The 12,105-nt window shown below is 32.3% G+C and overlaps 1 long non-coding RNA gene across 2 annotated transcripts; it reads right to left on the bottom strand.

Moving 5' to 3' along the window:
• Window positions 1–6,069: 6,069 nt before the first annotated feature.
• LOC107470340 (uncharacterized) lies at window positions 6,070–9,440 on the bottom strand. Of its 2 annotated transcripts, none has more exons than XR_008003773.1 (3): window positions 8,851–9,440; window positions 6,522–6,642; window positions 6,070–6,445 (listed from the first exon to the last, which is right to left on the bottom strand). It is a non-coding gene; the product is annotated as an uncharacterized LOC107470340 (long non-coding RNA). The 2 variants fall into 2 exon arrangements; XR_001588403.3 differs by lacking the exon at window positions 8,851–9,440 and adding an exon at window positions 6,737–6,808.
• Between the last annotated feature and the right edge of the window lie 2,665 nt (window positions 9,441–12,105).

Here is a 12,105-nt window from a genome sequence, read left to right as displayed (position 1 = left end):
AGGAAAAGGGAAGACAAAAGCTTCCACCTCCGAGTCATGGGAGATGGAGAGATTCATCTCCAAGAGCCATCAAGACCACTTCTATGATGTTGTGGCAAAGAAGAAGGCGATCCCTGAGGTTCCTTTCAAGCTCAAGAAAAATGAATACCCGGAGATCCGACATGAAATCCGAAGAAGAGGTTGGGAAGTCCTAACCAACCCCATAAAGATCAAAGAGCAATGAGGGAGGAGCAACAAAGGCAAGGAAGGGACATAGAAGAGCTTAAGGACATTGTTAGACCTTCAAAAAGAAGACGCCACTAAGGTGAATTCATTCCTTGTTCTTATTTCTTTCTGCTTTTCGGTTTTTAATGTTGTGTTTATCTATGTTTTGTGTCTCTACTTCATGATCATTAGTATGTAGTAACCATGTCTTAAAGCTATGAATAAATTCCATTAATCCTTCACCTTTCTTAAATGAAAAATGTTTTAATTCAAAAGAACAAGAAGTGCATAAATTTCGAATTTATCCTTGAATTTAGTTTAATTATATTGATGTGGTGACAATACTTTTTGTTTTCTGAATGAATGATTGAACAGTGCATATGTCTTTTGATATTGTTGTTTATGAATGTTAAAACTGTTGGCTCTTGAAAGAATGATGAACAAAGAGAAATATTATTGATGATCTGAAAAATCATGAAATTGATTCTTGAAGCAAGAAAAAGCAGTGAAAAAAGAAGAAGCTTGCGAAAAAAAAATGGCGAAAAAATAGAAAGAAAAAGAAAAAACAAGCAGAAAAAGTCACTAGCCCTTAAAACCAAAAGGCAAGGGTAAAAAGGATCCAAGGCTTTGAGCATCAATGGATAGGAGGGCCCAAGGAAGTAAAATCCAGGCCTAAGCGGCTAAATCAAGCTGTCCCTAACCATGTGCTTGTGTCATGAAGGCCCAAGTGAAAAGCTTGAGACTGAATGGTTAAAGTCGTGATCCAAAGCAAAAAGAGTGTGCTTAAGAGCTCTGGACACCTCTAACTGGGGACTCTAGCAAAGCTGAGTCACAATCTGAAAAGGTTCACCCAGTCATGTGTCTGTGGCATTTATGTATCCGGTGGTAATACTGGAAAACAAAATGCTAAGGGCCACAGCCAAGACTCATAAGTAGCTGTGTTCAAGAATCAACATGCTTAACTAGGAAAGTCAATAACACTATCCGAAATTCTAAGTTCTTAGAGAAGCCAATCATTCTAAACTTCAAAGGAATTAGTGAGATGCCAAAACTGTTCAGAAGCAAAAAGCTACAAGTCCCGCTCATCTAATTAGAATTAATATTCATTGATATTTTGAAATTTATAGTATATTCTCTTCTTTTTATCCTAACTGATTTTCAGTTGCTTGGGGACAAGCAACAATTTAAGTTTGGTGTTGTGATGAGCGGATAATTTATACGCTTTTTGGCATTGTTTTTAGGTAGTTTTTAGTAACTTTAAGCTACTTTTAGGGATGTTTTCATTAGTTTTTATGTTAAATTCACATTTCTGGACTTTACTATGAGTTTGTGTGTTTTTCTGTAATTTCAGGTAATTTTTGGCTGAAATTGAGGGACTTGAGCAAAACTCTGAAAAAGGCTGACAAAAGGACTGCTGATGCTGTTGGAATCTGACCTCCCTGCACTCGAAATGAATTTTCTGGAGCTACAGCACTCCAATTGGCGCGCTCTCAACGGCGTTAAAAATTAAACATCCAGAGCTTTCCAGCAATATATAATAGTCCATACTTTATTCGGAAATTGATGGAGTTTCTGCAGCACAAGAATCAAAGGAGATGGCTACGAGGAGCGACGCGCACGCGTACCTGATGCGTGCGCGTGACTGACGTGCACGCGTGAATTGAAGATTTGCTCAGCAACGCGTCCGCGTGACCGACGCGTCCGCGTGACCGACGCGTCCGCGTGACCGACGCGTCCGCGTGACTTGCGAAGAAGATCAGCGATGCGTACGCGTGACTGACGCGTACACGTGACATGCGCCACGTGCAGAAAAACACAGAAAAATGTTGGGGGCAATTTCTGGGCTGTTTTGACCCAGTTTTCAGCCCAGAAAACACAGATTAGAAGCTGCAGAATGGACAAATCAAGTGGTCCTCACCCATCAGCTGAAGATTTGTTAATTAATTCGAATTTAAATTCAAATCTTATTTTTAGGAAAAGATATTATTTTTAATTTTAGATAATTAGATTTTAAATTTATTAGGATTAGTTATAAATAGGAATTTAGATGCCATCAGATAAGACACAGTACATTTTACCAGAATCCTTATTTTCTTCTCTGAACCATGAGCAACTAATCCTCCATTGTTAAGGTTAGGAGCTTTATCTATTTGTATGGATTGATTCGTTTAATCTTTCTAATTTAATCCATGTTTTGATTTATATTTCAATAATTGTTTTCGCTCTTTATTTTATGAATATGGGTGGAATAGAAGTATGACCCATGTTCTAATTGAGTTCTTGTAAAACTTGGAAAAACTCTTTACTTGAACAACATCTTGAAAACATATTATACTGAATTTCTAATTGTTTGTATTTAACGGGATATGTGATATATAATTCCCTTATTTTTGGATAATTAGGATTCTTTTGGCATATAAACTAGAAATTGATTATCACCCTCTAATTGGAATTAATTGACCAAGGAATTGGCAGTTAATGAATTTTAGAGGAGATAGGAAGGTCTAAGGAATTAGGGTCTAGTCACACATAGTTTGCCATGAATTAAATCTTGCATGATTAAAATAGTTAGTAAGAAAAATCAATCCGGAAAAATAGATAACTCTGAAACCTTAACTGTTTTCTCAATATTTTATTCCCAACTTAATTATCTGCCTGTCTTTAATATTCTGAATTTACTATTAATGCTTTTGAACTTCCAAACACTATTTTCTGCTTGTCTAACTAATCCTATCAAACGCTATTGTTGCTTAATCCATCAATCCTCGTGGGATCGACCCTTACTCACGTAAGGTATTACTTGGTACGACTCGGTGCACTTGCCGATAAGTTAGTGGGTTACAAATACCGCACCAGGGAATGCACCAGTTGCTGCACCATTCAATATTTAAGTACCTGCAGCAATAATACCATCTGCTCCAGTCCAAACTTCATTTAGGCCTCCATCCCAGCTTCCAAGAATGGGGCAAGCCAAACCCCGAGTTCCTGCCTCTAAATTCAGACCCAAGCAAACAATTGTCAGACCCCAACAAGTGCAAATCCACCATCAAATCCACCACCAAATCCACCCCCAAATACAGCACAAACTCAAAGCACCAATACTAGTGGGGGACTATCAAAGGATACCTTGAAAGCAGCTAGCAGTGAGACCATAAGAATTTTCAAGTTCATCCCAACTCCTAGATCCAACAATCAGAAGAACTGAACACAACTGCATAGAATTATGTTTTTTGTCCTAGTCATTAGCATGAATTGAACAATGCTTTCTAGTTATCATAGTTTGGAAAACTTGTTTACATGTCAATCAGACATTTTGTTATTTTGTGGCAAACTTATGCTGTTATGTAATGTTTGGGATTAAGCCAGATACAATGTTGTTTCTATTTTGGTTATAATCTTTGTTGAATTACTACCTTATATAATACTTGACTTGCAATATTTCTTAGTTGTTCAAACTTCATAGAAAATTGGATTCAGTCTAAAATAGACTTCTCATTAAATAGCCAGCAGTGGCAATTTTCATTTCAACATCACCATGTACATCAAATCATATTCAACCCTTTAAAAAACATACAACAACAATAACAACTACACTAATCACAATAATATGCCACAAACTCCTGTGTTTTTTCTTTTCAATACATAACAGTTTCCTCTCCTACTCTTCCATTTTTTTCCAATTTCTGACTTCGAAACAGTTGATCTTCAGCGTCTATTCCCTCAGCATCATCCACAACACCCAATACTTGAGATTCTTTGGCGCTAATTTTTTTCAGGAGTTCATCAAGTCAGACAAAATATCGGCAGTGACGTTCTTTAACCTGGAGTAAATTTTTGGAGAATCACCCAATTAGACACATTGCAGTCTCATCCAACTATTGACAAAATAATAACTTAACTTGAAGAATGGACAACCAAGAAACATTCTATTAGGGTTTGTTATTGTTCTAGACTTGTAAAGAATCGCATATACGCCACAGAAGCACTTTAGCACAATCCCATTTCAATCACATCCTCCTAGCACGGCGCATGAAGATCCTTCTCCAGGTCTTGTGCACGAAGAACCCCCTTCACTCGTCATGAACGATCACACCATCAACGGCCATGGGTTTGACCATGCATTTTGATCAAATAGGGCTCAGTGATGGTAACGGCGTCGTTTTGGGGGCATAAGGCCCAATTTGTCCATTAAGAATTTATTCTCCATCCACATCATCAGCCAAAACGGATAGCTCAGACTCCATCCCTCCAAGTCAGCATTCTCCGTTTTCGTTTTGAGGCTCAACTCGACGGAGGGGTATAATTACCACGCGTTTTATAATGTGAGGAATTTAAATGTATTTTTTAATCTTGAGAGACAAAAATGTTCGCGTTTAAAAAGGTCAGAAACCTATTTATCTTTTATTTAAAAACTAATGAGCGGTTTACTATAGTTGAAAGCGTCAAGCTACTCTTATATAGTTTCTTTTATAGAAAAAAATATTATTGCTAATTCATAGTTTTAGATTACCACAATTAACTTTATGCCTAATAATCCATTACTTTTTTGCATTTACTTTAATAGTAGGGTAAATTATATTTTCTATTTATGAAGTTTGTCAAAAATTTTAAAAATACTCCTAAGGTTTATTTTGCTTCATTTTTGTTCCTGAAGTTTTTTATTTCCATCAAATATAAATTTTCAGAAAGTTTAGGATTAATCCAGCAATAATGCATCACAACTATCTAATTTACTTGTGTTGAAGGCTGATTTTGTGAAATTGTTGCTAAATTGGTCTTAAATTTTTTAAAAAATTAGCCGTTAGGAATATATTTAATGCAAATCAAAAATTTTTGGAATAAAATTAAAAAAAATAAAACTTACGAATATTTTTAAAATTTTTAACAAATTTTAAGAATAAGAAATATATTTTATCTGTCATAGTATTATAAAACACACCAATAAATATAACAAATTTAGATAAAATTATAATTTGTATTCAATCTATACAACCTTTACTTTTGAATTGATTTAAATTAAGGTAGTTATTCAATGTTATTTTATTATAATATTTATGTTTTAATCCTATACAATGAAAAAATACAATTTATTTGTACTTATTAAAATAGTTAACAATATAGATATATGCAGTTTTAATTTTTGAAACATAAATTAGTAATTATAACTTTAGAGATTATACAAATAATTACTTTACATAAAATCTTAAAATGTTTACCACCTATATTTTTATGTAATTAAACTATTATAATTCAAAATATATACTTTTCAAAAAATAATTTATTATTCTTTTTCATATTTATGTATTTAAAATTCACTACAACAAAACAGTATTTTGACGACGGTTTTTTTTAATGCTTGGTGACGGTTTTAACTGTCACTAAATGGTTTTACGACGGTTTAAAAAAGCGTCACAGATTTGAGCGTCGCCAGCTGGCATAGTGACGGTTTTGGACCACCGTTGGTAAGGAGTGTCGCTAAATTGTTTGTGACGGTTTTTAAAATATAAAACCGTCACTAATTTGTAACACTTGTAATGGTGTTTTTTATACTGTATTTCACGACGTTTTGAAACTGTCGTTAAATTACTAAATTCTGTGACAGTTTTTTCTTATATTTCATGACTACTTTAAACCGTCACAAAATTTAGCGACAATTTGATACCGTCACTAAGTTACTAATTCTTATGACAATTTTTAGGCATATTTAGTGACTATTTAAACCGTCATTATTTTTAGTGACAATTTTTCAATTTAAAACCGTTACTAAGTTACTTATTCCTGTGACAGTTTTTTCTTGTATTTAGTGACTGTTTTAAACTGTTATAATCTCTCCAACATCAAAGATTTCTATTATCAAAAATTGAATTCTCTAAAAATGACATTGTATTTTAACAAATTCAAATTCAATCCCACAAGTTTTACAAAAATAACAATGAGGCTAATTTTTCCCCAACCATTTTATGGAGTGGAGGTACCCAAAAAAAAGAGAAGAAAAAAGCTCATATAAACTACTAAAAATTAAATGCATATAGCATAGTGAAGGGGTACGAAGGAATGACAATAACATTTAGGAAGCATATTGCTAAATGCTGCTAATTTCTTTCTTAACCAAAGTGTCATCCGAAAATTGTCCATGTAGTAGCTGGTTTAATGGTTCTTCTTCTTCGATGTTATCTTCATTGTAACCTCCTTCCCCCATTCTTTGCATAAGCCTCAGCAACTTTCCTGTTTCGACCACCCACTACCATAACCAACATGGTTTTAATAAAAGCAAGCAAATGAAAGCTAGACTAATTGAAGTTAATTAGCTTCCTTACAGCAAGTTGTGATAAGGTCTGCCACACCACAGCTCTCGAAAAATGTGCTGTCCTTAACAGATGGAAACAACAACTTCGAAAATGCCTTCATCTCTCTAAGACCAAGTCGCATGATTGCAGCCTAGACACAATGTAGATAACCAAAAATAAAACACAGGATGAATATTCTTTATATGTAAAAAAAGAAGCCTTAACATAAAATCTTGTAAACCTACTTTCGTATTGTTTTCCATCTCCAGGCCATCAACAAAACCAGTTCATATGCGTATAATTCTTAAAACATCAATCAATAATGCACATGGTAGGGACTGTGGAGATACTTAACCTTATTTCACACAATTTGAGGTCAATTTTAATCAAAGAATACAAACAAAAGTGGCTCAGCCATAAAAAATTATTCTCCAATTTATCAATTTTCTTTAAAACATAAAACCATCAAACTTTGCTGACCTTTTTTATTAGTTTTATTAGAATAAGCCATTAAGAAAATATGTACTACTACTACACAAGAGAAGTCGGTTTTAGCCACGAGAAAAAACCTTGTAATATCTGAAAAAACCGTGGCAATGACATTTCTACTACGAATCAGGATCCGTGATTAGAGAAGGTGACGCTTTTTGTTTAGACACGTTTTTTTACTATATCATAGTCTCACTTATGGGGCTAGCAAATTAGCAAGATTTATATTACCTGTGCTTACAATTCTATGTTCTTATTATAAACAATTATGGAAAGCGAGTGTAGAACAATACTAAATCCTGTGTTGACATGGTTGACCTCAAATCCATGCTCTCTCCATAAAAAGTCTCCTATAGACGAACATACACTATACTCAATACACACATATAAGATATTCATTTTGGAAATTAATTTAAATTAAATTTTCCTAAAGAATTAATTATTTGTACAAATTGTAGCATACATTACTGGTTTGGCAATTGGCAACATGAAAAGAATTAGGTGTCAGATGACAACTATGGCAATGATCAAGTGATATGATAAGAAACTAAGAAAGTAACGAGGCTTTATCTATCTATCTACAAGAAAGACCAAACCAAGTCCAAGTCATGTGTGGTGTAATATATCAAACAATGCAACAGTTATAAATGGTGACCAATTATGGCACCTAGCTCCCACTTGTCAGAATTTTATTTATGCTTAAGTGTGAGAACATCTAAAAATGCTTTTGATCTAGAACATTAGTACAAAACTAGAAGATAAAGACACTAGTAGTACTTAAAAAACAAGAAAACATCTCAGGGCAGAGACACATGGAAACTGCAAATAGAGAGAGACTTTTTTTTGGAAAGCATCCTAGTTCTCTTAACTCATCCACGTCCCAATATTACTAAGTACTAACATGTACACTTATTTATTAAATTTAGTTATCTATTAATCAATCACTCAATTAATTAACTAATGATTCTCCAAAGTCAAAAAACAAAAATCAAAATATCGCATTGACAAGGAATTTACCTGTTGAAATTGACAAGGAATAATACCAAGTATAGGGGAAAAACATAAAATTTGTATAGAAAGAAATATGAATTTGGAAAGTATGGCCAAAAGTAAGCAACCAGCAACAGTATGAATGATTAGACGCGATGGTCTTTTAAACTTTCATCAAAGAGAAACTGTAAGCCATTTAATTGACCTAACATTATGTAATCATGTAATATCCAAGTATGAAAAGATTTGGATAATATAGAAACTAATCAATGAATTGGTAAATGTATACACTCAAGCAGAATATACCAATAAAGAAGAATGATGAATGAAAGAACCTCTCTGCAATAATTGAGTAAAAATCCTCAAGTGATATAGTTTGATCTTCGATTGAACTAGATCAAATCTTTTTCTATCCCCCATTTCCATCAGCAGCATTAACACAAAATTATAAAAGAAATAATAAAAAGGAAGCTAAACATACAAAAGGTAACAATATAAAAAAAACTGAGAAAAGGGAGTAACAATATAAGATTACAAAAATCACTTAAATAACAATGTAACTCTTAACATTGTACCAATATAATTGCATATTAGTGCATCAATTGCACTCTTATCTGTCCTTCTATTCGAAATGCATCAAACAGCCATAATTCTAGTTGAAACATTTCATCGAACAGGTTATGTACTAGTAAAATTAAAATGAATTTTAAAACAAACAGAATTTAAAGCTTCCAACAAAATAATTCTACATATAATAAGATACGAAGCACAAAACAGGAATTATCACAAAACTAGAGGAAATCCACATTTTAGAATGAAATGAAAGAGACTGAATGGAATGAGGGAGAAAGGAGAACAATTTGCTCGGGAACTTTGCTACCTTCTACGGCCGCGGTGGTGGATATCAGAGCGGGAATTGATGGCACCGGAAACTGTGACAGAGTCTCCCTGTTGTTGGTGGTTGCTACTGTGGAAGCGGCGTCTTGTGCCGGGAGCCTGCCCTACGGTGGCTGCGTTCTCCAGATCGCCACCAACATTAATTGGAGGAAGTTGTTTCCGCCACTTGCGTTCTCTCCCACGCAGTTGCTTCCCATCGAAAATTAGAATTTTGCACGATTCAATTTACTAGTGCGAAGATCTCGTTCTCCTACATTGTTTCCATAACGACGCCTTGATGCTAAATCTGGAGCGCTCAAAGAAAATCCTAATTGCGTGCTTCAAGAATAAACTCCGAGTTTGGATCCCGAGAATATTCCAGATTTCTTCGTGTGATTTGGAATTTGGAGGAGACAATTTGATCTACAGGTTGTTGAATTCGAAATTTATGGGAAATGGATATAAGAAAAAATGGAATGAATGAAGGTGAGGAAAGAGGGAGCAGTGCCAGTGAGTTGGTGACTCGGGAGAGGTGAGTTATGGCTTGCTTATGATAAAAAGAGAGAGACAGATTATAATTTTGCTATTGTAACATTTAATTTCTGACGGGTCAAAAATGATAGAGATAAGTGTCACAATTTTATATAATGGTGACTCTTAAAATAAGGGTCACAAACTAAACGTAGCTATTCAACTAAATTGGTGTAGTGATTACTTTATTAATGCCTTATTTGCTATTCAAACTAGACTTAAGACCTGCACGATGTGTGGATAACTAAGTTAATTATATTATATAGTATAAATTAAAAAAATATTATATTATTTAGATAATATGTGAATTAATGTTAATTTTAAAGACTCATTTGTAAAAAGTAATTATAATTTGTATATAATTTAATATAATTATTCAAAAATAAAAAACAGAGAAAAATATACAACAAAAGTCTTGTGAAATTGTTTTTTTTTAATAGTTATTTATGTGTGTATGTTTTTTAATATTTTTATATCATAAACAATTTTTTTTATATTTTGTCATAGAATATAATCAATTCTACGATGATAAGTTTTTTTAATTTATTCATGTGAATATTTTTTATAAACAATTCATTCGGATTTTAAAAAATAAATTATATTTGTTGATATTTTTGAGATGTTGTTGCTCTATAACATAATTTTAAAGTTTTTTTAGTGTATTTAGAGATAACTTTAAAGAAAAAATTAAGAAAAAAATTTGAGAATAAGAATACAAAAAATATAGTACGATATTATAAATTTACTTTATTAATCATGATACATGAGAATATATGCATAATAAACAAATGTTATTGTGTCATTATACATTAAATATTTATAACTGAAAATTCTATTATTATAGTTTTAATGCAAATATTAATTATATGTAACTGTTATTTTTTAATTATTTTTGGATTAAATTTATTTTTTTATCATTGTTATGTAGAAATCTATTATTTTTATTTTACGCAATTATAATTTTGTCATCTATGCAAAATTGCTAACGTGGTACAACCACAACAACTAATATATCATCAGCTCATTCTATAATAAATTTATATTAACTTTTAGGGAAAAAGACAGATAAGTTTCTGACTTTTCAAACTTTTGACAAATACATTTCTGATAAAATTTAAATACAAAAAAGTCCCTGACTTTAATAAACGGAGAACAATTTAGTCCTTCCGTCTATGTGCCTCTTATACACCTAACGTAACTGGCTGACGTGGCTGAAACAGTGTACAGGTGTCTGTTACGGTGCCACGTTGGAAGGGAAAAAAAGTTCGAAGAACAAATAAGTCATTGACGTCATTTTACAAATAAAGTTCGAAGGACAAATAGGTTCTTGAGAAATTTTTTTTTTCATTATACTTCTATTATGCTTCTATTATGAGAATTTAGTTTATAAAATTAGGCTAATTTTTTTTGTATGAAAAAAATATTGGTGTTTTTGTTGAAAATGGGAGAATGTGGTGTAATTATAGATGGGTGGATTTTTTTTGTGGGAAGTCAACACGTGAGGGGGGCGTGGTGCAACACGTGGGGGCGTGGTGAACACGTGGCATCATTCTGACCAACACGTGGGGGCGTGTTGAACACGTGTCAGCATCTTAGCTAACACGTGGAGGCGTGTTGAATAATTTTCACAATAGTGTAATACACTTCAAATGTCAATATTCAACCAAAACATCAATTTTCTTTCCATATTAAAAATAATTTCTGATAAAATTATGCTTGTATTTTGAAATCTAGTTAACTTGTTTTATTCTACAATTTAAATTATTTGTATTAAAATTGTAGAAATTGGGCTTGTTATGTTTCTACTCTTTTTTTAAATTGCATTAGTATAGTTTTAGTGCATTTGTGTATTATATTAGAATTTGTTAAATTGCATTAGTTCAGTTTTCATCATACCAGTGGCATTAGTTAGCATCAGTTCATTTATGCATCAAGTTAGCATTAGGTCATTTGTGCATCATTCATGTATTAAGTTAGCATTAGTGCATTTGTGTATTATATTAGAACTAGTATTTTTATGCATAATAACATTACGAGAATATTTTTTTTAAATTATAGTTCACTTTGTTCTAACAGTATAAATTATGCATGACACAAAAGATTTATAAAATCAAACTACTTTTACAAAAAAGTCATAAGTTGACAAAAGTTTCTGATTAAGAAGATTTTTAACATTCGTTATCGAAAATTTAAAATAATTTAATGTGTATAATTTTACATTTAAAATATTTTAATTGTAAAAAAATATCGAATCACATATTTTGATTTGTCAAATTACTAATATAAAATATAATTATATATAGAGTAAAAATAGTAGAGAGAAATATAAAAATGGAGAGAGGTAGATGAGAGAATTTAGGAAATGAGTTTATTAATTTTGAAAAAAAAAATTCTCAAGAACCTATTTGTCCTTCGAACTTTATTTGTAAAATGACGTCAAGGACTTATTTGTCCTTCGAATTTTTTTCCCTTCCAACGTGGCACCGTAACGGACACCTGGACACCGTTTCAGCCACGTCAGCTAGTTCCGTTAGGTGTATGAGAGGCAAATAGACGGAAGGACTAAATTGTCCTCCGTTTGTTAAAGTCCAGGACTTTTTTGTATTTAAATTTTGTCAGGGATATATTTGTCAAAAATTTGAAAAGTCAGGGACCTATTTGTCTTTTTCTCTAACTTTTATATAGTAAAAATAAATTAGTTTAATTTCAAGATATAATTTTTTAAATT

Source organism: Arachis duranensis, chromosome 10 (genome assembly GCF_000817695.3).
Source record: "Arachis duranensis cultivar V14167 chromosome 10, aradu.V14167.gnm2.J7QH, whole genome shotgun sequence".
Lineage (NCBI taxonomy): Eukaryota > Viridiplantae > Streptophyta > Magnoliopsida > Fabales > Fabaceae > Arachis > Arachis duranensis.
This window is presented reverse-complemented; position numbering and strand designations above follow the sequence as displayed.